This window comes from Corvus cornix, chromosome 3, assembly GCF_000738735.6.
Source record: "Corvus cornix cornix isolate S_Up_H32 chromosome 3, ASM73873v5, whole genome shotgun sequence".
NCBI lineage: Eukaryota > Metazoa > Chordata > Aves > Passeriformes > Corvidae > Corvus > Corvus cornix.
This window is the reverse complement of record NC_047056.1, coordinates 113,009,676-113,037,381: the sequence shown is the minus strand read 5'-3', so window position 1 is coordinate 113,037,381 and position 27,706 is coordinate 113,009,676. Positions and strand designations below refer to the sequence as shown.

Below are 27,706 nucleotides of genomic sequence, written 5' to 3'. Positions count from 1 at the left end.
TCAAGGAAGAGAAAAGGGAAATAAAAGCTATACCTGACATTTGAAAGTAACTCTTTGGGGTTGTATTCCAAATAGAACAGCTTAAATGAATGAGTTACTTCTTCTATTCCAAAGTTTTCCACTTGGGAGGTGGGAAATCTTCACAGGTGCACTGGGACAGGTATCCAGGTATACCACACTGGGGAGACACAGGGACGTTTGAGAGAGGTGGAAAAATACACGGATAAAAGGGAGTAAGATGACATCAGGAGGCTTTCACTGGGAGAATTTTAAATAAATGAATTCTAGGGGCATCATGGTGAAATGCATAAAAGATCGCAGAATCATTTTGGTTGGAGAAGAGCTCCAAGATCATCAAGTCCAAGATGAAAAAAAGAATTTGAAACGTGATGACCAAGGCACAGACCAATATTAATCTTTTCCTAATTCTTCAAAGAAAGATCAGTGATAGCTAAGATATTGCAAAAGAATAAATTTGGGGATTTTTATCTGAGCATGGGGTTGTAGATAGTGTTGAAGGACAGAGCTCCGCGTTGTTCTGTAATGGTAGAAAACAAAGATGGTCAAATTTGGACTGGAGATGGATAGGAGAATACTTGGAGTGATGAGGAATTCAACTCTTTCCATATTTTGTGCATTGGAAGAGAATAGCATCAAAGAAACTTCAGTGGGATAGCTGGAGAGAGGAGAATGTTCAGGAGAAAAACGTGAGGGTAAAAAAGCATTTTATGGAGTCACTAATACAGAACCTGGTGTCAGGTTGAGTTATCTGGGAGTTGAGGACTGGATTATTGCAGCCTTCCAAGGAAAAATCCATAGACTTTGAGCAAGAAGGAGGAAAGGAAAGGAAAGGAAAGGAAAGGAAAGGAAAGGAAAGGAAAGGAAAGGAAAGGAAAGGAAAGGAAAGGAAAGGAAAGGAAAGGAAAGGAAAGGAAAGGAAAGGAAAGGAAAGGAAAGGAAAGGAAAGGAAAGGAAAGGGCTGTCTTCAGAACTGTGGGAGACAACAAGAAGAAGAGCAAATTGGAGAAGCTGAAGGGGGAACACAGTGAAAAACAGGCAGAAAACATGAAAAAAGGCCCAAAACAAGGTGTGGAGAAAGTTTTGTGTTTTCTTCCTATCTGGAGGATACTGAGCGCTCGACTGATTGGCGTGGAAACTTCTTTATGTGAAGGGGGAGAAATGAAGGAGGAGAAATGAGTTCCATTGAAAGATATCGACACCTTGGACTGCAGGATGATGCATCTTGAAAGGTGTCACAGAGGGAGGTGGGAGCAGTTCCGATGGAGTGGAGCAGACCTGCAGTTGGAGTCCTTAAGAGGAGAGAGAGAGGGAATTAGGAGTAAACTACATCTTGGAAAAAAAGCCTTTAAGGCAGGAAGAGTGGAATCATTCCTGCACATGAGATCCACTCTCGTTGGATCCTCTGCCTTTGGAGCAACATTTTGAGGGCTAAAATAAGGCTCTTCATCCTGTTAGGAAATTCTTTTCAGGAAAACATTGGGCTGCTCAGGAATTTATTTGTTTTTCCTGCCTTACTTTCACTAAGAGTAATGAAGGAATAGTTAAACTAGTTCATCTCTATTGGAATTATATATATATATTTAATATAGCTGAAGTCCCCTGTTGTCAATACATACGTTTTTTGAAGGAAAACTAATTAAAAGCTGAGCATTTAATAGTGACTGCTGCAGTAGTGTAGCCTGTCAGAGTTAATTCCACTGTCAATAATTTCCATGAGATCTTTTTGTTCCCGTGTTGATGCCTGAGAGGTCTTTCAGTAAAGGCAAAGTGACACATTAGAGTTTGTTGTCAAGTGCGCAAAGAAAAGAAATAGAAAAAATTTATATATAGGAGTGTTTTTTCCCCAGGTTAGCCTGTCACGAGGATGCGAGGTGCAAATGGAAATGGGGTAGTGTGCAATATTTTGAGGCAAAAATCTGATTTTAAAGTTGACAGTGTTTCTTCTGGAGTTGGGAGGCTGCTGGGAGAAACGTGGATGGGACTGTTACAGTCACTGGAAACAAGACAAGGGGAGCATTGGGTGGATGTCTAAGGTCTGAAGGACAGAGAAATAACCTGTTTTTTAAAAAAAAATCATCAGATAAGGTCTTCCAACCTCTGGCAGAAAGTAACCTTTAGAAACAGAGAGGGACTTCCTTGGATATTGGGAAAAAGTTCTTCCCTGTGAGGGTGGGGAGGCTCTGGTGCAGGTTTCCCAGAGAAGCTGTGGCTGCCCCTGGATCCCTGGAAGTGTCCAAGGCCAGGTTGGACGGGGTTTGGAGCAACCTGGGCTAGTGGAAGGTGTCCCTGCCATGGCAAGGGGCTGGAACAGGGTGGTCTTTAAGGTCCCTTCCAACCCAAACCATTCTATGATCCTGTGAACTTCTGAGACTCTCTATTGAATAAACTTACAAAATTAAACACTTTGGGAAGTTTTTTTCCCTCAGAATAATCTAGTTAGCTCATTAATGTAATGCATGTATTTTAAAAAGTTGGCATTTTGCCTTGGCAAATAGCTTGAAGATAAAAGAAAGTTTATTCCTGTAATTTTCCTCACATGAGTTCTTGTCATTTAGAATATCTTGAATGAAGTTCCAAATATAATTTTCCATCCTTAAAGTCTTGCAGCACATCAGAAAATTTCCCACCAGAGTTGACCATTAATGCTGAGCCATTTCTGCTCTGAGTGCCACAAGAACTTGAGCTGCTGAACTAACAGATGACATCATTGGATCTATGGATATGGGGAGATTTTTTGTGTAGGAGCTGGGATCCGATTCCTTATTGAATTTCAGCTGATTTTTAATAATGGTGGAATTGAGAAGAACTGGTGGTTTTCAAGCTGGAGTTCAGATAAAGTTAAAATGTGCATGACTTCCGAGTGTGATCTTAATTCAGATATATACATCTCCTGCTCCTGGCGTCTTCCCATGATTCTGGGGAGGAGAGAATGAAAACACATTATTTTAAGGAGTATTTGGTGCTTATTAAAATTACACATACACCCGCCTTCCAAAGAGTCTTGATTTACTGCAGGTTGTTCATGTGTCGCATGCGGACATTTTTTAGTGAGCAGATTTCTTATCCCTGCGAGAACAGGGAATGGCTTCCAGTGCTCCACGATTCCGGGAGCACAAACGTTACATCCATTGTAAAAGGTAGGGAACCATGAAATCTATAAAGCTGATTTGGCAGGAGCAGCGGCTGTTGGTGCCAAGATTTGGTTACTGACCCACAGTTTCCTGTTTGGAAATCTATTAATTGATTCGCAAAGAGCATCTTTTTGGAAAACAAGGATTCAGACAGGCTGGCACAGGCTGGAGCTCCGCCAAGACTGCTCGGGAAGGTTGCCATGCTGGGAGCGAGCGAGCGAGAGAGCGAGAGAGCGAGTGAGGCGAGGGAAGAAAAAAAGGCAAGACTTGGCACGGCTCAGTCAAATCAGCTTCTTTTGTCTGCTGTCTCGGCTTGAGCTTCGCGAAAGAAAACCGTCCTGGGGTACAGAAAAACTCACAACTTTTTTTTTTGGTTTTCAAACTTCCGTCGCTTTTTAAGTCTCTTGGGCTCTTGGGAAGTGGTGGTGACATTAAATGACGTCCAGTTAGCAGTGAGCAGAGAAATAAAAGCCTTTAATGAAGCCTCCACAATGTCAGTTTGTACATATGGGAAATACGATATTTGGTGATTTTTTTTTTTTTCCCCTATGTCTGATTAAACTGTAAGGGAGCCGAGTAACTTGGAAGAATACAGAGGGAATGTGTAAATAAAAGGGAGAATTTTCATTTTTTGCAGCAAAACAAAAACTTTTCATCGACACAAACATGCTTTAAAACCAAACCTGACCTCCTTTGGAATACGTTCGGAACGGGAATTCCAGCGTTTCTCTCTACAGAAACGAACTTTTAATGGAACCTCCTTAAAGATTTCATCTGACCCAGCAGCGAAGTAAGAGTAGAGAGAAAGTTGTGACACCTCAATAGAAAAGTGAGTATGTTCTTAAAGACACAACGTTTGTTTCTGCTGCTTGGTGCTGTCCTGGCTTCACGTCCTAGCCTTTAGGGACAAACCTGAAGACCAGCAGGACACGCCGAAGACACCCAGGCTATGCCTGAAGGGCAAAATCAGAGTGTGGTTATTCTGCTCCTGCTCTCAAACATTCCCTTCAGTGCATCTTCCTAGAGAGCATCTGAAATCGCTGAATTTTCTACTTTTAGAAGCAACAAGAGATGGAAAAATATCGGCTGCTGCCAAGTGAGGAATGTTTGAAGATGACACAGTTGATGGCACTGGATATGGAAACTTCAGTTTGTAGTTACAGGACCTGTTTGCTGCAAACAGTGAAAAAAATCTGCTCTTTTCTCAGGAATTAAAAGAAAATGGATTAAAAAAATCACTGATGGCTGAAGCATGGACGCCTTACGATTTCAATAAAAATTAAGCACCTGAAAGTCCATTGTTTTCTCCAAAGGTGCCTGGATTTTCAGGGAGACAGGTACCTGCTTTCTGATTTCCTGGGAGCAAATATGATCACACTGCCTATTAGGCCTGGATGTGCTGGGATTATCCTCCTGCTGCTGTGACAATCAGCATTATTATTTCAGGGAGTAACTGTAAACCGTAGATTTTTACGGATCGGCTTCGCTTGGAGTAAGTATTACCCTATCCTTAAAAACTGGATTGTTCAGCCTGTGAGATGTGCAATTCCTGGCATGCTGCACAAGTACATTTCCCTAATTCTTCCCTGCTGAAGGGAAGAAACAACATTATTGGAAAGGTTTTTAATAGGAATGTGTTTGTGTTTTAACTGTGCATTGTGGCATTTGGATTATGAGACTGCTAAAATTAACTGGTCTTTTTGATGATGTCAAAAACTTGGGTTACTTAATATTACATTAAATTGGTTTCTTAGCAAGATCTGTCTGATTTTTACTACATCAGTGAGCCTTTTGAAAGGTGCTGTAGTTAAATAGTGGGTAAGATGCTGTTGTGATTAATATTTAGTTCACTGAAACCTTTTAATAGGGTTTGTTAGGGAGTTTTGAAGAAAAATTTGTTATCACACAGCAGCCTTGTCTTTCTAAATCCTTGAAAAACATCCTCAACAGCCCCGTGTGGGAATAGGTATCCTGTGGGGGATTTCAGATGGATCCTGGGTGGAAGGGGAGTGTTTGGAGGAGTTGAGTTCTGCTCTCTGTGTGGTTCTTGTCTGTTGTTGCTGTGCAGGCATTACCATGGGATGTGCTCAGGGACACGGGCATGTGCTGGGCTGAGTTTGCATCACAACAGTGTCCTAAGTTTGTTTGTCCGTGGGGAATTCTGGAAGGAATTCCCTTTATTTCTCAGAAATCGTGTGCAGTCGGAAAGCATCTGCTGTTTTCTTTAATCACAACATTCCTAACCAAATCTTTACTGGGTGCCCCTATTAAAATTCAGAAAACAACAGAAAACATTTATTGTGCTGCCTCTAAGGAAAATATTAAAATGACCATTACATTTCTAAGTGCTACATTAAAATAACCGTATTTCTCTCTTGAGTACCTACATAATTTCATAAATTTGGGTTTTAAACACGATCAACATGTGGGTGCTTGCAGCGCATTTATAAAGAGAAATATTTGTACAAATATTTCAACATCTGTGGACACTGAAATTATTTTGAAGCAGTTCCTACAATGTTGGAAACACTGTTTATCTCTGAAATATCTCGTCAGTACATTTTGGTTTCCTAAATGAGATACACACCACTGCACATTTCTTTTGGCCTACATAATAAAATATTTTTTCTTTCTGCTAAACTCTTTGATTTTAAAAGTTCATCTAAGTGCTGATTTTTTGGAAAATATCCCAACTTGGCAAGTTAAAAATGAAGCTGGAATCGCAAGGCTTAAATGGTTGGAATCTGAACATTGGTTGGATTGCATGCAAATGGAATTTGTGGTGTAATTTCACATGGTTCATTGTATTTATATATTTTCTTTACCAACTGGAGTCTACTGGATACTTTAATCTGATTATTCATTGCCACCATTCATCTATGATCCTTAATTATTGGTTAGGTTTAATAACTTCATAAATGAACAATTTGTGTTTAATTCTTAATGAATCATTAATACCTATTTTAGATTGGATTGTACAGTTCCTTAATGTGGGCATATTTCAGTGTGGAGGTGAGGGTTGGTGGTTGGGGTTTAATTTGATTTTTCTTACTGAACCACAGATAATATTTCACATTAGAACATCATGTTTGATACTGTGATGGGCCAATGTCTGATTTCACTTGTGGCGATTAATAGGAGATTAACCAATGTTTACTCTGCTGTTTTAATTAGTATCAAAGTAGTTTGAGATCAAAATGGACCTGGAATGGGCTTCGTTTGTGCCTTTTATATTGGTATATTAAAGCATTTTAAAAATGAACGCTTACTCTGAACCCCTGTGGTTATTGGACAAGGAAGAGATGAGCAATTCTCAGTGTGACTGTCGATTCTCCCTAAATATGGCTGTAGGAGAAGAATATAAATGTTAAAATGCAGTTTATGGAGGTTTTGGGTGTTATTTTGCATTCCTGTAGCCATGGGAGATTATCTTGATATTCTGCTTATGGTAGAACTCCATGTGCTGCCATTGCTGAGGTGTCCTCAGTGTCTATAACAATACTTTAATTTTTTTTTTTTTTTAAGTTATATTTGGTATATATTTTAAGGCCCTTTCCATTTACCATTTACTATTTACCATAACTCCAGAATAATTGCTTATTTTGTAGTCCACCATTCCACGGTGTTTTCTCTTGGCACAGTGGGATTGACTTGCGTGGAATTCCACTCCTTTATTTCATATAGTAGGCCACAGTCCTCTTCCTTGCCACAGAAATTTTGAGCAAAATCTATATAATTTTGTCCACTGTACCTCTTAAAATAGCATTTAAGTGAGTTGAGTAACTTTTGTAGTCATTGTGGAGGAATAAACACCTTTAGGAGGTGATTAGGGAGGCTGTCCCATCAGTCCTGTGAGTCACTCTCTTTATTGACCATAAAAAAATGGAAAATAGAAGCAAAAATTGTAAGAATATAAAAATATTAATTTGTAGTATTTTAAAGTTATATTGTCTGCTATATTCTCATTTATTTATAGATAAAACACAGTTGTTTAGGATCTGACTGAGTCTGACAATTTTGTTACAAAAATCGTTGTAGAAATAATAGAAGCTTGTACTCTTGATAATTATGGACATCCATGTTTTTCCTGGTTTTTTTCTATAATTAAGTTATGCCCAGTGTACATCTGTTCCTCTGAGTCACTACAGCAGTTCTTCCATATTTATTGGATGCTATGGAATTGCAAATGTTTTAAGGGATAAATTGTAGTTCATGCAAAAAATTCCCGTTATTGTCTCTCCTTTACATTTGTTTAATCACCTATTTTTTTAAGTTTGCCACGATCAAGCAGTGTCTTGGTGTCATCATTTCTGCTGTTTGCTGCTGACCTCTTCAGCCTGTGTCAAATTCTGGTTTGTCTGAAGTTGCAACCTCTGTACTATGAAATATTGGGGTTTTAAAACAGGAAATACACAATGTTTGCAGCACTGTTTTCTCTGTGTGCTCTTATCTTGTTAATCAACAGATCAATAGGAGAGAAGTCAGGGAATATCCAATCCCTGAGTTTGAGCAGGGACACCTTCCACCATCCCAGGTTGCTCCAAGCCCTGTCCAGCGTGGCCTTGGACACTTCCAGGATGGGACATCCACCACCTCCCTGGGCAGCTGGTCCATGACTGATGTTTCAGACACTTCCAGATCCATATTTTAGGAATTAATCAGATCCCAAGAAAAGTGTCTCCCTCATATGAGCACAACACTTTTACTGAATGCCAACGGAAACTGGAAGATCTGAAGAAAGGTTTGGTTCGAGTTCACTAAACCACAATGAAAAGATCTTCCATATAAATTATTACTAAAAAATAAGAGAAGAAGCATGAAAAACCCATTGTTTTCTCTCTGCTAAATTACATTAAAGTGGAATATTTCTTTGACCATTGTGCTGGATTATGTACTTAAGAGTTCCTGCTTTTTTCCTGACACATAACAAGGGTTTAATCCTTGTTCTCCAACTTCAAACTTTGGATTTCAGCACTGAGAGTTTTCCATTGTATTGGTTTTCCATGCAAACCTTTGTCCGTCCCTTTTACACCTCAGCACAGCATCAAGTGTGCAGTGTAAGAGTAGATACAGTGTAGAAGGGCTTTACCCCGTGAAAGACTTCTGTGTGGGTTTTGTTTTAGAAGCTCCACAGCTGTGTTTTTTCCAGTCCTACAGATAGGAATAGGAATCAGGTCTAGTTTGCTTGTTCATCTAATGCACAGCAAGTGAAAACTAAGAACTCTACAGACAGTACAGTGTTAAGATGATTCAAATTTTTGTTTTCCACAGACAGTGATTTTGGTAGTAAAAATTCCACCCCAGATTAAAGCAAGTACAGAGACTGTGGAGAGGACAGACTGAGGGAAAGTGGGTAGGTTCAGGAGGAGCATACTCAGAAAAATCTCAGTTTGTTTTGACCTGTATTGACATAAATGGTTGGAGTTGAACATGGTAGGATGGGAGGTTTCACACTGAATTGTAGGTGGTATCTGCTGATAAAATCGTCTCCAGGAAATTTGTATTCTCCTCTTTTTTTAGGCAGTTTTACCATTTCTGAGACCAGCCTGGTGTTTGCCAGTGAATTTCTGTTATAATCTATTCTCAGTTGGAGAGAGTTGCATTGCTCTGTCCTTAGTAGTGAATTGTTTGTTCATTGTCCATCTTCTTTCTAATCTCCGCAGGTGGGAAGGCAGGAAGGACTTCAAGGGAACAAAAAGAGGATCTGTTCTTTACTAGTAACTGTTTAAGGCATATTGCTTTCATTGACAGGATGGAATCATGGAATGAAGGAATGGTTTGGGTTAAAAGGGACCTTAAAGCTCATCTGGTTCCACCCCTTGCCGTGGGCAGGGACACCTTCGCCTATCTCTGGTTGCTGCAAGCCCCATCTCCAGCCTGGCCTTGGACACTTCCAGGGATGGAGCAGCCACAGCTTCTCTGGGCACCCTGTGCCAGGGCCTCCCCACCCTCATAGGGAACAATTCCTTCCCCGTATATAATCTAAATCCACTCTCTTTTGGTTTAAAGCCATTCCTCCTTGTCCTAATGGCTTTATTATCTACCTTTTATACGGCTTTTGTTTATATCTACAGCTTTCTATTTGTATTTCATGAATCTTTCCATTACTTGTGCACAGTTGTGATGCATTTCAAGGGCTTGAGATGTTTTGTTCTGCTGCCTTTACACTTCTGGCTCTACTTTTTTGTTTTTGTGCACCCAGTGTAAAAACTTCATATAAATGAGTTTATGTAATGTCTGCTGTATTGATTTTTTTTTTAAAGCTATGATTAAACTGGTAAACTCATAGTGTTGGTGTAATTTTGCATTTAAGATACATTCTGCTGTTGCAATAAACCCTGTCGTCCCAGTATAATGCTTTTCCTTTCATATGGATTCACGCCGTAGAACATAATTCCTTCTCTTTGGTAGAAATTAATCCGAAAAGGAACTGTTAAAAGCCAATATATTTGTAGTGAATGAAGCAGTCTTAGCAGAGAGAACAATGTGCTTCCTGCAATACTGCCTCACTGTCTCCTTTTGAAAATTGCTCTGGTGCAGGAGACTGTTGTGGCACTTATTTTTATCGTTGGGAAACATTATTCTTGTTATTTAATTCAGCTGCTGACATAATGAGTGCTTCGGCTGTAATGAATATTTGATGTGTTTATGCTAATGTAAAGGCCCAACTATTGCCAGTTCTCTCCAACCTTTCTGACTTTTTAGACAACAATTTTAAGAGTGATGCACTTGGCCGAATGTGTCTTGATGAAAAGGGAGAATATTTTTACGGACACTCAATTAACAACTTGTAAAATTAATTTTCATGTGATCTTGTCTATTAATCCGTAAGATTTTAACCTGGAGTAGTCTCTTTAGACTCTCATGAGAGAATTGGGCCAGGATCAGGATCTGCAGTGTGGGTATGTGGGACTCATTACTCCTGTTTTCCCTCAGAGTCAGCAGCCAGAGCTGGGCACTTTCAGGCAGATTTGGCCGTTACCTAATTCCAAGCTATTGGAGCCTCAGGTGGAATAGTTCCCGGTAAAACACAGTATCTTCTAAATAATTTGTTCCTAAAAGCAGCATAATAAAGACACAGACATGTTTGAGAGGGTCAAGAAGAGGGGATAAAGATGCTCCAAGGGCTGGAGCCCCTCTGCTCTGGAGCCAGGCTGGGAGAGCTGGGGGTGTTCACCTGGAGAAGAGAAGGATCCAGGGAGACCTCAGAGCCCCTTCCAGAGCCTAAAGGGGCTCCAGGAGAGCTGGAGAGGGACTTGGGACAAGGGATGGAGGGACAGGACACAGGGAATGGCTTCCCAGTGCCAGAGGGCAGGGATGGATGGGATATTGGGAAGGAATTGTTGGCTGTGAGGGTGGAGAGGCCCTGGCACAGGGTGCCCAGAGAAGCTGTGGCTGTCCCTGGATCCCTGGGAGTGTCCAAGGCCAGGTTGGATAGGACTTGGAGCAACCTGGGATAGTGGAGGTGTCCCTGCCCATGGCAGGGGTGGGACTTTAAGGTCTCTCCTGACCCAAACCATTCTAGGATTTTTTCAAATCCTGCACCCACCTGTGACAACCAACAGCATCTCTGGATTTTATGACCTTGTAGTGCCACAAAGTTGACAATATTCTGAGTGCTCTTTGTGAACTTTCAGGGTGTTTCCTTACTCTAATTTTTATTTTAAAAAAGGGAAGTGTTTCCTGTGCTCTGTTGTCTTTTTTTTTTTACATGAAACTTGCATGTCCCTTGCATGACAGATGTCTTCACAATTGTCATTATCACAGACACTCTCAGTGCTCCCAACTGCAGACGTCACCTTCGAGCTGTCTGTGAGATGTGGAGAATTTTGCCTGTGGTATTTCCTCTCAGCTGTTCCATCCTGTGGGATCAGGTACAATCCCACTGTCAAGAATTATGCTTGATATTACTGGAAAACATTCCTGACTATGTGTCGTAATGAAAGGGCACAGCCCTGTGCCCTGGAGTGTCCAGTCTTGGATTTGCTTTGTTGCTTCCTTTATATGGAGCTCATTGAAACAAATCTTTTGGTATTCAGCAGCCAAAGGTTGTTTGAAAATGAAAAAAAAATAAAAATAACACAATCAGAGAGTGAGAAAATGCAAAAAATGACAGAAATAGGAAGAACAAAACCAAGTAAAGAAAGGGGGGGATGAGAAAAATGCTTTTAGGCGAAGTCTTGTCAAGAAGTGACTCCAGACAAGTTTTCATGGTCACTTTTCTTTTGCTATTAGGAACAGAAATCTGTTGGTTACACAAAGTTCTACTCTGCAGCATCGATTTCCCTTGCCCTCTGTGATTTGTAGTAAATGATCTGCCTCCTGTGCTGGCAGGGAAAGAGAGTTTTATCTTTGTCCCGTGTTCCTGGGGTATGAGGGAACAGAGCCAATGAAATTAATTTAATTTTGGACAGCATATTAAGAGTCAGCAATCCTACTGTATTACTGCTGCATGTCAGTTAAAGTTATTTTCACGCTTTACTTGGATTTTTTTTTAGCATATTTGGATTTTTCTTTATGTTCCAGAAAATATATTTTTCCCTTTGCTTTGGAAAAACTGCAAGATTTTTATATGCATTTTTTTTATGATTAGCTTACTGGTGTGTTTTAATGATTTTTCACATAGAAGATTTTATTTAAAGATGAGAGGGGTGTGTATGTATCTATACAAATGTATATGTATATGTATATGTATATGTGGTGAAAGTCAGACTTTTTGCTCGTGCTTCTTTGAGGTAATTAAACCATTTACTTTTTTTCATTATAATCAGGTATCGTAAAGTTTGTTTAAAGAATTTTTTGTTTTTCTGGTGTTCAACTCAGTTTGTACACCTGCTTCAGTTTGAGTTGCTGAGTGACATTTTGACCAAAAAATCTGTAATTATTTTCTAGCAAACCATTCTAACCTCATTTGTAATAGTTAAAAATAGTTAAAAATAAACCAAAGAAATGTGTAAAGTCCTTGTCTGCTCACCGTGTAGTGAAGCATTTCCTTAAAAGCCTGTCGTGGGAGTTGGAGTTTCTTATGTTGCCTCACATTCACTGTTTTTCGTTTACAAGCCATTTTTAAGCATAAAAATTTATAGATTTGGGTAGGAAATGCAGTTACGGGTTTTAAAATGTGCCTTTGAGCTTCAGGCTGGCTTTTGTTTAATGCTGCAGTGAGGGACACACTGACCCTTCACTCACCTTTCTGAGGGACATGTGAAAAGAAAATTTGTCGTTTGCATGTCTCAAGATGAGACCAGGAGCCTTGTGTAGCCCAAAAGTCAAAATACCCAATGGAAAACTTGGAGTGCACTTCCTCTGATCCTGAAACCACTGATGGACTGAAAGGCAGGACCTCCACTGGTCTTTCTACTGCCTTGAAGGGCATTTGCACAATTTCCTTCATTTGGGATTTCTGCTGAAGCACCTGAGTTTTCTCCTGCCACTTTCTGTCCAGATGGGGTATTTTGTATTCCTGGATTGGGATTCAAATCTCAAAAGTTCTTGTCCTTAAGGATCCTCTAGAGATGGCAGCAGCATGGAAAGTTCCTTCCTGTTACTGGGAAGCTGTGAGGCTTTGGCTGTGAAGCTGACTTAGATATTATGGAGAAATTCTTCTTTGTGAGGGTGGGGAGGGTGCCCAGAGAAGCTGTGGCTGCCCCTGGATCCCTGGAAGTGTCCAAGGCCAGGCTGGATGGGGCTTGCAGCAACGTGGGCTAGTGGAAGGTGTCCCTGCCCATGGCAGGGGGTGGGATGGGCTTTGAGGTCCCTTCTACCCCAAACCATTCCGTGATTCCAGGATGCTCCACCCCAAAGAGAGCCCCCACAGATACCGCAATTACAGAAGGGGAACCAAAAACTTTCAACCCTGTCAATGTAGTTGTTCCCACCTTCTTCCCACCCTGCAGCTCAGGGTCCAGCAAATAAACCCCACTTGCTGTATTTAAAAAATTCCAGATCTGGCTTCTCATTGAGCAAATAAATGACACAAAAAGGGTTTTTTCCTCACTCCTGTGGGTGCTCAGAAAAGTACTAAAAACTTCTTGTCAGAGTTGCAGAGCTAAAGATCCACCTGAAAATAATGCTTTGTGTGGATCACCTGCAGATTCCTTATGCCAGGCTGTGATTCCTAGTTTGGGAATCACAGTTTGGGAGCAGTTAGAGTAATATCCTTTTCCAGTAACTCAGTGTAATGTGCAATGACTTTAATATTGATGAAAAGGCTCCCTTAGATTATCCTTTAAATAGTTTTATTCATAACCTATGAATACTGCTTAGCAGTTTCAGACAAAATTGGCTTTATATAAAATTGAAGAGCCTGGAGAAAATGTTCTGTATTGTTAACTCTGTTTTTGCTGAGCCAAAATTTGCACCTCACAGGTTTTACTGAGATTGGACTGGACTGGTGAGACTTGAACCTTTGCTATCTCCACACAGCTTCTGTCTGAGTTACATGAAACTTGCACTTTTTAAAATTTGTTTTGTTTGACAGTAAGTGGAATTAAAACCTTCTTCCCTTCCAACCTGGGAAGTGTCACCTTTATCTGAAAATGTTTTTGATTAAGCAGTTCCAGATTCCACAGTCCCAGTGCCTTTAACCAGCTTCAGTGTTCATCAAGATGATTAAGTTTCAGTGGTCATCAAGATGATTACAGATATTTTGTGTAGTTCAAACATTGTGAAACCAAGCCATAATCTTTCCATTGGTGAGAGCTGCTATTCCAAAAAGACATTCCTGAAGCAGTTGGAACCCTGTGAGTTCCATGCCTTAGGTAGCAGGAACAGGCTTCCAGGGCTTCCCAGATTTAATTTCTGCACTGTGACAAAATATTTGATGCACATATGTTGAAAGTGGCTTTCACAGCCTGTATTTGGGCTTTGATTTTATTGGAAGGTGTGTGAGACTGCTCCTTTGCAAAATCAAGCTCCTCTAATTATGTAGGTAAAATATTTAAAAATCTTAGATTTTGCCTATGAATCATTTCTCTCCCATTATTAGACGTGACATTTCCATTTAATTTCCCAGTGGGATTCCATTTAATGTTTTCAAAACAACATCAGTTGAAATCATATTTGTTTTGGTTGTTTGCCTTTACAAAGAAATTTTTATGAGAAGAATTGCAAAGTTTTTTAAATGGAAGAAAGAAGAGTTTTTAGAGAGGAAATATTTATAAAACTTCCACCTGTTATTTTCTTTCAAATTCAATACCTTGAATAGATGTCAGACTCTTGAGGCAGCTGTGACATGTCTAAATATTCTCAGAAACAAAGGATTTGGGAGTCTGCTGAATTTTCTTGTTTTGATCCTGTTCTCATTCAGTGAATTGTGCATATTTAGTGCTGTGAATGGAGCTGGTGCTTTGCTTTTAATTCACATGTGAAGAATTTAGTCCATCCTTGGAGTATTCAGAGCATCTTACCAGGAAGCATTTTTTTTTAGCAGGTTTATTGAATTTTTTGTTACATTACTGCTCTGATGGGACATACACAGGCTGTTCTGGAGATGTCTGGTCTAAATAAAAGTGATTTTTGACCCTGAGCGCACGTGGCACAGCCTGTGGTTGTCACACAGGTCAAGGCAGGGTTCAGCCAAGGGAACAACACTCTGTGTTCTCCAATATCCTATTTTCTTGGATAGGACAAAGGCTAATTGTGTCTTGAAGTTTTATCAGCCATCACTAATAAGATTCCACGAGATATTTGAGTCTCTGCCTTGTTTTGGGGTTGGTGTATCAAATATAATGTGAAACTGAAATGTTGCAAAATTTGTAAATAAAGAAAAATTCTTCTGCTTTTGGGAGAGCGTGAAAGGGAGGGAACAAGCAGAGGGGGGAACAATGTGTGTGAAGAATAAGAGAGACATAAAATCTTAGTATGCTGCTTATTAATAGGATTTATTGCTATTTGTAATAACCCTGATTGAAAGCATTTATTTTATGTTGTGTGGTTGATATTTCCCAGGAAATCAGAAGAAAACATTAAATGTGTTACCTTCTACCCCACATCTCCTTCCCTTTCCCTTATCTTTTTTACTTGGGAGGTTTTAAACTTTTATGGGGGGAAAACCATTTTAAAAAGGGCATGTAGCACCAAGGTAATAATCACAGAGCTGTGCTGCTTTATGGGGCAATAATCCAGTTGCCTTGTTTGAGAAAGCTACTTGGCCTTCATTCTCCAAGGCTTTTCCTTAGGGAATGGGGCTGGATTATTGCCTTGTAAAACAGTGCTGCATCCCTCTTGTTGATTAATTTTAAATCTCTGCTTGTGGAGTACTTTCTGTCTTACAGGATTCCCATTCCTTTCCTTCATGGCTTTGTCCTGCTTTCCAAGAATTCACAAATAAAAGCTGACTTTTTCTCGATTTGTGGCACTCGAACGTTAGTCTCTGTCCTGGGAGTTCCTGTATGGGCATGTTACACATTTATTTACTCCAAAGAAAGGGGAGGCACAGTTTACCCATCTTTAGATCACATATCCACTTCTTTTCTGCAGCCACTGGGATGTGTAAACCTGCAGTAAATAAATGTTAGCAAGGAACTCGAGTGGTACCACCCATATGAATTTCCTGAATTGCCTTAGGTTAGAGCTGGGGATGTGGGCTGGTACTTCATGGTGATACTGTCACTGTTAGCACTAAGATTGGTATTGAGCCCCTAAGTGTTGTTGATTGATCTTTTTGGGCTCTTCCATAAAATTTTTAAGTCTTTTTCCACTTCTTGAGTCTTTCTGGGAATGGGAAGGAGCAGTCCAGAAATATCTGAAATAGCAAGAAGCCAGACACAGCTGTGCTCTTGTGGTTGCTGGCAGGACATTTTCCAAACTCCAGGTGATCTGGCAGGACAGTCAGGTTGGAAGTATTGCCAAGCAGGGTTCCAAATTGATAGACCCTGTCCAAATTAGAAGATTATGGGATTTGTAACATCACCTGTAATTTGTGTGCTGAAGAGGAGCGTGAATAATGTTCTGATGTCTTTTTCAAGGGGTGTTTGCGCAGTGTACAGTGAGGGAATGAGTATTTTTGGATGTCACATTTATGATTTGTGCTTGGCAAAGTGGCCATTGCCATTCCTGATTTATTTATGTATCAGCCTCCGTACAATGGTTGCTGTGCTTGAAAATAATTTGGAAGCTGTTGTGTGTGACCAGCAGCTTCCTGAGTCGTGTTTGATACGGAGGATTTATCACACCTCCAGCTCTACATCAGCAGTGATTATCAATTGTTTTCTTGATGAACAGCAAAACCATGACAGGGAAAGGCGTGATTGCATTAAGGAAAAGATTCTTCATAGTCAGAGTGTGAATCACCATCCTTGGAGGATTTGAAAACTCGACTGGAGATGACCCTCAGCAGTTGGATTGAACATTGGATTTGTTCTGCTGGGAGCAGGGGTTTGGGCTCCACACGTCACTGGTGCTTCCACGCTACATCCTTCAGTGACTGAAAGCAGGAGGTGATGCTGTGGATTCTGGTGTGCTTCAGACAGCTTTTTTGGGTTCTCACTGCTTGTGGGAGCCATCTTCTCATCCTCCTGCTTTAGTAGTTCATGAACTGCACAGCCAGGCAGAGAAACTTTTGGATAAGTTGGAGAATTCATCCTTGGGGTCTGGGTACTGCACAATGCTCTGCTCCCTCAGTTTTTGGGGCACCACCAGATGTTGGTGGAGTAGCTTTGTGTAGGCAGCTGCTCTCAATCCACACATCACCAGTAAGGTGAAAATAGAGTGGGGAATATTTACAAGCTTTTCGAATACTTGACAGAAAGGAGCTCAGCCCATGCTTGGTTGCCCCATCCCAGGATCACACCTGGAATACATTTCTATGTCTAAAATAGGCTGCATTGTTGTAGTAAATGAAATAGTTTACTGGTCTGGACTCAGCCTGACCACTATTAAACTCCTTTAGCTGACAGAGCACTATGGGAACACTCAAAACATCTTTTGGGGAAGTTCCTGGTCCGTACTGACACTACCTGGGTAGGTAAATACACAGCCAGTCTGCAAGACTCTCTTGGATCACAGAATCATGGAATGGCCTCAGCTGGAAGAGACTTTAAAGCTCATCTCGTTCCAACCCCCCTGCCATGGGCAGGGACATCTTTCACTACACCAGCTTGGATCTAATGTTTAAATTTCCTTAAATTAGATTTTTTTCTCCCTTTTCTTTCCTCCTCAGCTCCATGATTTCTTGTTGGTTTGTCCCTGCTTCTGTTCCTGACAGCTCAGTGACCTCACACACTAAGATCACACTGTTTTTTTGACACTCCATATGCAAGAACCTCTTGTGCTTGCCTGAATTACAAGGAGGTTATTAACTCTTAGTGGGGTCACGCCTCTTTCTCACCCAATAAGGCAGAGCACAGGTTTCACAGTGACATTCTGTGCCCTGCTTTTTGTGGCTTTTATAAATACAGGCAGTAAAAAATGTGTGTTATAGACACATAAACGAGAGATTACTGTGCCCTGCTATTGATTTTTGTTTGAGACCACACACTGATGATTCACCACCTGATGGTGACAGTGAATTTTGGGTGCCTGATCCTCAGTGTTGTTTTTGAGGGATTCATGATACTTCTAAATTCTTGATGTTTGGATGCTTCGCAGAGTCTGTCGTTCTCTGTGCGAAATGGTAACAGGTGTGATCGCCCAAGAAATGAGAATTTTTCTGTCCTTTGGTCTAAGTGATCGGTGCTGATGACTCCTCATTTTTACAAAGCTCTTTGATTCTTGAATATTAGAGAATCAGAGAATGGTTCAGGTTGAAAAAGACTTTTAAGATCATCAGCTCTTAACTCAGCACTGCCAAGCCACCACTGAACCATGTTGAAGCACAGAATAAAGGTAAATATTTCTCATTTACCCATGTAGAACAGTTTAACGCTAATAATATCAAAAGGGTTTTTATGAACTGTGCATACTTATGAAGAGTGTTGTATTATTTACAATTATTTACAGTTATTTAATAATTTGTACTGTGCATTTTTATTTTTACTGTGTGTAAATTTGGAATAGAATGGATAAGCATTTAACTATCAAAGAAATTATTTACTAATGAGTGAAATTAGGAGTAAATGCACAGGTAGGAGGATGAGTTTTGGGAAACAGCAGGAGGAGGTTACTGTGTACTTAAAGGGCTGAATTGCTGGTTTTGGTTACAGCAAATCTCTTGAAAAGGTTTATAATGAAGAGCCAATTTAAATTTAGAAAAGAGGAGTCCTCATGTGCCATCACCTGGCTTGGGACACGCAGGTTAATAAGTATTTCCCTCTACGTAGCCTCAAGAGAGGCATCCTCTAAAAATGAAACACATTTCTGCACCCCCACCCCCTAATTTCTTATCATTTTGTGCAAATGAAGTCAGAGCAGGAGGGGGTTTTAACTTCACTTAGAGCAATAATTGGTAGGATATATGATGCAAAGAAATTGGCTCAAATTTTCCCTTAATGTACCTCGGCTTTAATCCTCCTGCTGCCCTTCTGAACGGTAGTTATTGTGCTGGCACTGGAGGTACCTTTGAAGAGCCAGAGCTGCCTGTGGCAGTTGAGACAAAATCAGAAGAAAATTTAAATGATTAATTAGTGTAATCTAGTGTCTGTTTTACCAAAGGCTTTCGGGGACTTATTTAGCTCGATTAATGAGAGAAATTCCAGCGGCAGGTTTGGAGAATGGGTTTTTGAAGAGTGGAAATGACACAGCTGCTGGAGGGGAAGTGAACAGGCACCTCTTTATATTAAACCACCCACTGAATTAGGACTAAGGAAAAATATTCTCTAAAAGCTTTTATTTTTCAATTATTTATTGCTTAGTGTTTGTAAAAATCAACCTGGTACAGAATTGCTTTAAAGCTATAAAGGACAACAGGACATAAATCTCAACTATAGTTATGAGTTATAAGTGTCCACATTCCTGAAAGGGATGGGGCAAATTCATGGAAGAACCACTGGGGGATATGGAATGCAGGTGGAAAATATTCTAGGAAGTTCCTCTTCTCTTGGAGGGAGAGCCAGGATCTGAACTGACTTTTAGTTCAACCTGGTCTATTCTGTGTTTTAGGATTTGGAAATACCTGCAATCACATGAGGAAGGTAAAAGAAGTAAAAATCAGTTGGGATATTTAAAATCTAGAAGTATTTTTATCCACTTAAAAGTGTTGTTATCCTGCTTAAATTTGAAAACAAACAATGATGGACTAAAGTATCATTATTTCATACTGTTACAGACAGTAACAGTACAGGTGGGATTCTTGGAGTTTTCTAGTTCAGTTCCTTGCTCTGAGCAAGGCAGTCTTCAAAGTTTGGGCCTTGCTTATTGACTTCTGAAAATCTCCAAGGTTTTAATCCCATTTTTAGGCACTTTGTTTTTGCATGTAACAAATTCCATTGTGAAGAATATTTTCCTTTTGTGGAGCTGGAATTTTTCTTGCTGTTGATATTTTTGTTTCAAAAATACACAACTAGATGTTTTAATATTTCTGAAGCATTTGCAGGATTTTTTTTTAATAATTTTTAAAAAATGAAAACTAAAAAGTGAAGGTTTGCACTGTGTTGGGTAATCATAGAGGAGTGTAGGTTGGGAGAGTCGTCTGGAGATCTGTGGAGGTGAAGGTGCCCACCCATCTAAATATAGATGGCCCTCTATCAAAGATGTTTTATTTGTGGAAAGTAAAAGTAGATAATTTTTTTTCCCTGATCTATCTCTATTAAGAGAGATTTCAGTGGCCAGAACATCAATGACAAAATGAAAAAATAATGAAAAAGTATTTTGCAGTATAGGAAAAAAGGGCTTTGCTTTCACCTGGCTCTGTGGGGTAAGGCTAAGAATGTTAATTTAAAAGATGTCCTAATTATTATTTATCTTTCAAGAGCAGAGAAAACAGTATTACCAAAAATCTGGCTGGCAGTCAGGAGGCCAATTTGACTGTGACAGAATAAAGAATTGGAGGCAGAATTATAGAATCACAATCATTCAGATTGGAAAAGAGCTCCAAGACCATCGAATCCAACCTGTGATCGATCCCCACCTTGTCACTGAGTGCCACCTCCAGTCATTCCTTGGACACCTCCAGGGATGGGGACTCCAGACCTCTGTGGGCAGCCCCTTCCAATGCCTTACCACCCTTTCCATGAGGAAATTCCTCCTGATGTCCTGAGATAAAGTGATAAAGGGGTAAGAAAGCTGGAAAATGGGCTAAGAATGAATCCCCAGGCAATCTGAATGGAGGAGTTGGAGAAGGGAAGGAAGGAGGATGACTTGCAGAATTCAGGTGAGGAATGAGATCGTGGGGCTTTCAGGGGAGCTGTGTCATGCCCGGGAAAAGCGGGATGGAGACACGGAATTTTAAAGGGACACATTTTAAGGTCATGAGACACTGAGGAAAGCCACCAAAACAAGCTGAACTGTCCCCTCATCACCACTGACTACACCATGAGCAGACAGTTCCCCTTGGTGGGGTTCCCAGTACCCCCAGTATCCCCAGAAGGACCCTCAGATTCCTCCTGTGCTGCAAACAGAACTGATCCCCCAACAATCTGTGTGTCCATGAGCAGCAAGGTGTCAGTTTATCTCTTTCATGAGTACCTTCCCCAAATTACGCCATGTGATGTTCCCACATTTTTAATATCAAGAGGTTTCACTAAATGTGAAAAGTATCTTTTTTAAAGCTTGCATAAAACCCTGCATTTGAATACAAAGCAGCTGCTTCCAGGCACCATAAACCAGCCCCAAAGCACCAAGGACGTTCATTATTCAGCCCAGGAACACTCATGCTCCTCATGCTCACAAATTCAAGCACAAATGGCATCCCTCTGGTTTTTGTTTTAGTGAAGGCTCTGCTAACTACAGATCTATTTCTTTATTAACTCCACACACATCTGGATTTGTCCTGGTTGCCAAGCCAGCCCACGTTGTTCCTTGCATTGTAAAGGCACACAATACCTTGATATTGATTATTATTGTGATATAGAAGTGACAGGTTAAAATGTCTTTAAATAGCTGCACCTTATCCGCAAGTGTCAAAAGGTTTTTTCATCCCTTTTTGTAACTTTCTGTTTAAAATGACTCTTGGTCTGTGTCAGGTGGTATCTGCCAGGACAGCAGAGGATGAGATGTGGTACCAAAAAATAGACACTGGTTTGTATCTGTCAGTGATAATTCTGTTGCAGTCTGCAAGAAAGATGGAGAGAGACTTTGGACAAGGGCCTGGAGGGACAGAACAAGGGGGAATGGCTTCAAATTGATAGAGGGCAGGGATAGATGGGATTTTGGGAAGGAATTGTTGGCTGTGAGGGTGGTGAGGCCCTGGCCCAGGGTGCCCAGAGAAGCTGTGGCTGCCCCTGGATCCCTGGAAGTGTCCAAGGCCAGGTTGGACGGGGCTTGGAACAACCTGGGCTAGTGGGAGATGTCCCTGCCCATGGCAGGGAGTGGCACTGGATGATTTTTAAGGTCCGTTCCATGCCAAACCTTTCTGTGACTCTGTATCACACATCTTTAGTAGTTCCCAAGCCTTCAAGACATCGAGCTAATGTGTTAGAATTTTTCTGAGTTAGGAGATTTTTATTTCTCATCATTTTAAAGGTACAGGTTGTTTTGATCATTCTTTAATAAAGGTAAATTTAATATAATGTCCATAATTATTGATAATTTGGAATTGTAGTGTCCTAGAAAATGAAATCAATTTAATAGAAAAGGTGGTATATGGATAAATCCACTTCTGCCTACCTATGTATTCATTTCATGCTCTTACTAATTGGGGAAACTTCAGCCATATTTTTTTAAAAAGGTCTTCACTCCTCTTTATTTGCTGAATACTTTAAAGTATTTTAATACTTTTTAAGTGGGATTGTTGGGGTGTCCTGTGCAAGGCCAGGGGTTGGACTCGATGATCCTGGTGGGTCCCTTCCAACTCAGGAATTTCTGTGATTCACTTTGTACCAGATTAAAAGAAAGGTTCTAAATGTCCTTTTATACCAGTGGGTTATTAAGTCCCTGAATTCCTGATTTCTGCTCACTGCCCAAATGGGTCTTGAGATTAATTTGATTAATTTCATGACTTTATTAGGATTTTAGGTTTGGCTTAATCTGCCTCCTGTTTTCACTCTGTTTTACAGCACAACCCCTGCATAGTGGATGCTTGTAAGCATTAATATTAACTCTAGTTTAAACCTGCATTTAAAAGCAAACTGTATTTTAAACAAAGCAGAAGCAGCACATATGAAGACATCACCTTTGCATTTGACACCTGTCGTTACTGCAAGCTTTTGGAGATATTAAAAAGTTATTGTTGATAAACTGGAACGCTGGAAACATCCTCTTGATGTCTCAGCTTTGTACCATTTCATGCCATGCTTGGCTTAAGGGACTTTTTTTGCCCATTTTGCATATTTTTTTAAAAACAAAGTCACATCAACCCAGTTGTCGATTCAGAGGAGAATTTTTTTAATTCATGGAAAGCATTTTGTTCATTTACATTTTACACACTGATTTTCTCTGTCCCAGTAAAACTGCCAGTTTCTAATGACGTTTTAGATGAGGGGACCAATAACACTGTCAAAATGGGAACTACTTCTCTGAGAATCTGTTCCTGCTGCAGATCTGGGCAGTTCAGAAGTCGTTCTGCACTTTGCAAGACGCTGTCTTGAACCACGAGAGACATTTCAAAGAACTCTCCCCTTCTCACAGGGGTATTTGCTTAATCATCTTTGCTGGAACAACTTCCTTTGGAATGCTAATGAATCCTCAACTCCGGGAGGTTCTTTGTACAAAGTTGCTCTACATGAGATTTAACGCTGTGAAAAGCACACACAAGGAAATTTAACCCCGAAAACAGGGGCCAGCCCCGTTCTTGCTGCTCCCTGACATGCAGGACATGAAGAGGTGATTGACTGAAATAAATGTTGTGGGGGTGAAGAGGGACAGGTTCAGTTGTAACCTTGCTCTGCTGGGTGTAGGCAAACCCCTGGGATGATGCCCTTGTAGGTCCACATTAATTACTCAGTAATTATCCAAGGAGAGAAATAAATAATTTTTGAGAGAAGATATTAGAAGGGAAGTTGTATAGCTGTAGTTTGCATTGAAAAAAATAAGCTTTTCTGTAAGCTCTCCTCTTTTTGCCAACTTTCCCGACTTCTAGGAATTCTCCTTTTTAATGTATCAGCTTGGAGTATCAGAGAATCGTGGAATGGTTTACGTTGGATGAGACCTCAAAGCCCATCCCATTCCATCCTTGCCATGGACAGGGACACCTTCCACTAGCCCAGGGTGCTCCAAGCCCCAGCCAGCCTGGCCTTGGACACTTCCAGGGATCCAAGGGCAGCCACAGCTTCTCTGGGCACCCTGTGCCAGGGCCTCCCCACCCTCACAGGGAAGGATTTCCTTCTCACATCTCATTTAAACCTCTCCTCTTTCAGTTTAAAGCAGTAAATAAGTACCAGCCAAAAATAAGATTACCTGAAAATTCGGAGAGCATTTCCAAAAATTGGAAACATCAGGTTCTGGACTGGCTTTCCCAAGGCAGTAATGAGGCAAATCATGTAAATGTTGTATAAATTAGAGGACCGGGGTATTGCTGGGAGTGTGGGATTGACTCAGTGACCCAGCTGGTCCCTTCCTAATAGAATAACAATTAAACAGTAACTGAGAATATAAATAATTTCCAATGTGAATTGTGTTTATCTGAATATCTGACTTTTTTAAAAAAAAGTGATTTGACTCTTCAGCCTTTATGAATTGTACAACTGGGGACTGAAGATAAAATTTTAACTCATTGAGGAAAATATGCTTCCATTCTTTGGGAGTCTTGAGATGTGCTATTTTTCCATTTGATAGTTGCAGAAAAATACCTTGGCGAATAAAAGTATTTTTATTAAATTCCTGCAATCATATCTCCCTTTTTACATTTGGCAAGGATTAATATTACTCCATCATTTAGTCATAAAAGAACAGGTCCTTGTAATGAACTGTGGCAGGGGAGAGGTGAAGGAGAGCTTTGATAGACAGATCTGATATAAAGACACAGAAGATAACACACAATCCATGGTCCTCATATCTTGATCTTTTATATATGTTCAGCTGCAGGAAAAATTGAGGGAAAAAAGCTTTTTATTAAAAGAAAAAAGCACTAAGACAGTTTGATTGCAGAAAACTGACTTGAATTACTGCTGTGGAGGAGGAGAGAATGTGTGTGACCACCTGACCCTCTTTTCCTCTTTGTGGGGGAATAGGAACCTTCTCTCACTGGCCACTGGAGCCTAATAGAGGAGTCATTTTGCTGAGATGTCTTCAAGACTGTTAATTTATCCTGCTGAAAACTGGGAAGACTTTGGAGAAGACAAAGGAGAGAAGACTTCTCCCTGGAAGTGTCCAAGGCCAGGTTGGGATGGGGCTTGGAGCATCCTGGTCTATGGAACATGTTCCGTGCCCATGGCAGAGGGTGGGAACGAGGTGATGTTTAAGGTCCCTTCCAACCCACACCATTCCTTGATTCTATGACATTAAATATCCAGGCCACTTTGGTTGTATTTCTCTCTTATTTCTTCTTCATCTCCTTCTGCCCAAGGGGGGAAAAAGAAATATTCCCAGCTTGTAGCTCTGTGTTAGAACCACACACAATGTCTGTGATTGTGCCACATATCTGTCCCAGGAACTTGTCATCCAGCTGAGCAGCCTCAGGGAAATTTGAAGGAAGGATGGCAAAAATGGAGGGAAATAGAGCAGTGAGGGCTCCCAGTCATGGAGAGGCAGAGAAGTTCAGTTCCTCTGCTCCAGGGGCCCTTGTCACACGGATCAGCGTGTCCTCGTGGTGTCTGAGTTTGGTCTGAAACTCCATTTGCTTCTCCAGAAGCAAAAAAAGTGTCAAATGACATTTGGAGAGGAGCTGTGATCAGTGAGAAAGTAGAGGGAACAAAGTTTGCAAGTAAATAGGAAACCCATCCCTGGAAGTGTTCCAGGCCAGGTCGGACAGAGCTTGGAGCAACCTGGGGTAGTGGAAGGAGTCCCTGCCCATGGCAGGGGGTGGAAGTGGATGAGGTTTAAGTCCCTTCCCACCCAAACCATGCTGTATTTCTGTGACTCTCTGAGGTGTGAAGCCAAGCCAGGCTTTCCATGTGAAGCTCACACCAGTGACAATGAACTGTCATTCAGGGCATTGTCCTTTCTTTGCCCCGTCCTTCATCATGACTCTCCAGAATTCACATTTTACCCTCATTCTCACTGTAAAAAAATTGTCAAAAATCTGAAGGTGGAAGTTCAAATCCTCTCCACCTGACCAATCCAATATTGTACTTCCAAGGAAATATTTTCTCCTTAAACACTGTCCCCATTTTTTCTCTCTTAGCACAGCTTTTACATTTTAATTTGAAGTGTCACCCTGGAGCCAAAGAACGCCTGGTTTTGAAGAGACCAAGTTTCTACTTGCTTGTGACTTTAATCTCCCTAAGACTACAAAAAGAATGATTTCAACTTGATACTCTTTGTTTCTTTTGTTTAAAGATGTGTTTAATTCTTCTTCAAAAACTTCTTTTCAATGAGATATTATCATTAAAATAACTGTATTAAACAGCATCATGAATAATTCATTATGCAATTTGGAAAAAAATGGCCATGCAAAACTCCAATAATTAGTTTTATGTGATAGGAAAAGCATTATTTTCATATTTAGACAGGAAGTGAATATTTATTTAGATACAGCATTCATGGTGTACTAAATTATGGCAGAAACTACTGTTTGTAATTTAAAAAAATGACAACTTAATTTGAAAACCTGGCCTAAGATGTAGACTCATACCTTGCAAGCTACCTGATAAAATTGATTACTTTGTGTATTTGTGCATTTGCTGTTAAATGGGTGGTTTTCAAATGCGATTGCGCACTGAAAATTAGACTTGAGCCCATGACGTTGCCTTTTAAGATTTTTTTTGCATTTATTTGTGAGATTTGCAGTAGTAATATCTGCAATTTTATGAGAACACAATGACAATTGTCATTAATTCCCTCCAGCCTTGGAGATAATGTTAAGGAAGTTGTGGGATAGTTGGCTGGAGTCATGGCACACCTTTCAATATATGAATTTCCTGGACCTGGGATTGGAAGCTGCCTAATTCCTGTTGTTCAGTGCTATCTTAGACCTTCCCTAAGGAGTCTGTCTGGCAGTTTTGAGTAAAAATCTCTATTTTATTCTCTTGCTAACATTTTGAAAAACCTTCTCCCTTTCTCAGACAGAGTAAAGCTCTGTGTGCTGAGTGACTGCCCTGAACCCTGCATTTCACAGAATCCTGAATTTCTATCAAATCAAAATGAGTGGCATTTTTTTTTTCAATTTAATTGATCACCACAAAGAAAGCAAATAAGAAAAAACCAGTTTGATTTCTTGAAGTTGTGACTGGCAAGGCTTCCAGGCTTGTGCAGGAAGAAGGGCATGGATATTTTCCCATTCCCTGTTGTCCTCAGTCCTTGTGCTGCTGGGTGTTTTTCCAGGTCCTAGTAAGATAAAATGTGGTATCACTCGAATTTCAGCTATTGAGTGTTTTCCACATGATCCAATTAGATTGTGGAGCCCAAGCTTTGCATCCTGTGCTCTGAAAAGCTTTGGCAACTTTCTTTGATCTTGGCAGTCCGTGGGAACATTTTCATAAAACAGCTTGAATAATAAATAGAATACAGTTATTTATTGATTTATCACAAATACAGTGGTTTTAATGAAGCAGCTGGAATATCTTCCTGCTTTTGTACATTAAATTATGGAAGTTTAATTGTGCTGGGTAGTTCTTGTAAGCTGTAAAACCTGGAGGGTTGGGAGGTGACCTGGGACCTGCAGCACTGGCTGAGCAATTCCTTGGGTGCCATCAGTTGTAGCTGCAAAGGGTTTACACAGTATTAGATACAGGCAGGTGCTGGGTTAAAATGAAGCACAGAATAAATTCCTGGTCACAAAACAGGGCTGAGATCCTGCCAGAAATAAATCTAATGCCGTAATTGAGTCACTATCAGGATGGGGACACCCAGCAGGATTGCTGGGATGCATGTGGACAGGAATAATTCTGGCATTTCCACAATTCTGAGCACCCGATCTTGTGATTTTAACGTGACTTGAATTAATTATTTTCATAGAGCAATGCTGTGAATAAAGGGCTTCTTGAAATGCTGTCGGTGACTCAGAGCAGCCAACAGAATTTTTATTCATGTCAGAAAATCACGGAATCATTTAGTTTGGAAAAGCCCTTTCAGACCATTGAGTTCAACTGTTCTCCCAGCGCTGCCAAGTCCACCACTGCCCCATGTCCCATAGTGCCAAATCCACATGGCTCTTAAATCCCTCCAGGGATGTGGAATCTACCACTGCCAGGGCTGGACAACTCCTTTGTGTATTCTGAGAGAAAGCTCTGGGAGAGCTGGGGGTGTTCACCTGGAGAAGAGAAGGCTCCAGGAAGGCCTCAGAGCCCCTTCCAGTGCCTAAAGGGGCTCCAGGAGAGCTGGAGAGGGACTTGGGACAAGGGATGGAGGGACAGGACACAGGGAATGGCTTCCCACTGCCAGAGGGCAGGGGTGGATGGGATATTGGGAAGGAATTGTTCCCT

General features: G+C 40.6%; 1 protein-coding gene across 3 annotated transcripts in view; it reads left to right on the top strand.

The window, feature by feature from the left end:
* MSRA (methionine sulfoxide reductase A) overlaps nt 1-27,706 on the top strand; it is a 237,702-nt gene that overhangs the window by 15,667 nt on the left and 194,329 nt on the right. The window contains exon 1 of one of the 3 annotated variants that reach the window (XM_010411391.3): nt 3,126-4,644. The exons of the other annotated variants lie outside the window; for them this stretch is intronic. The gene's annotated coding sequence lies outside the window, so the exon portion shown is untranslated. Of the gene's footprint in view, nt 1-3,125; nt 4,645-27,706 lie in introns of those variants that run through there. 3 annotated transcript variants of the gene reach the window in all.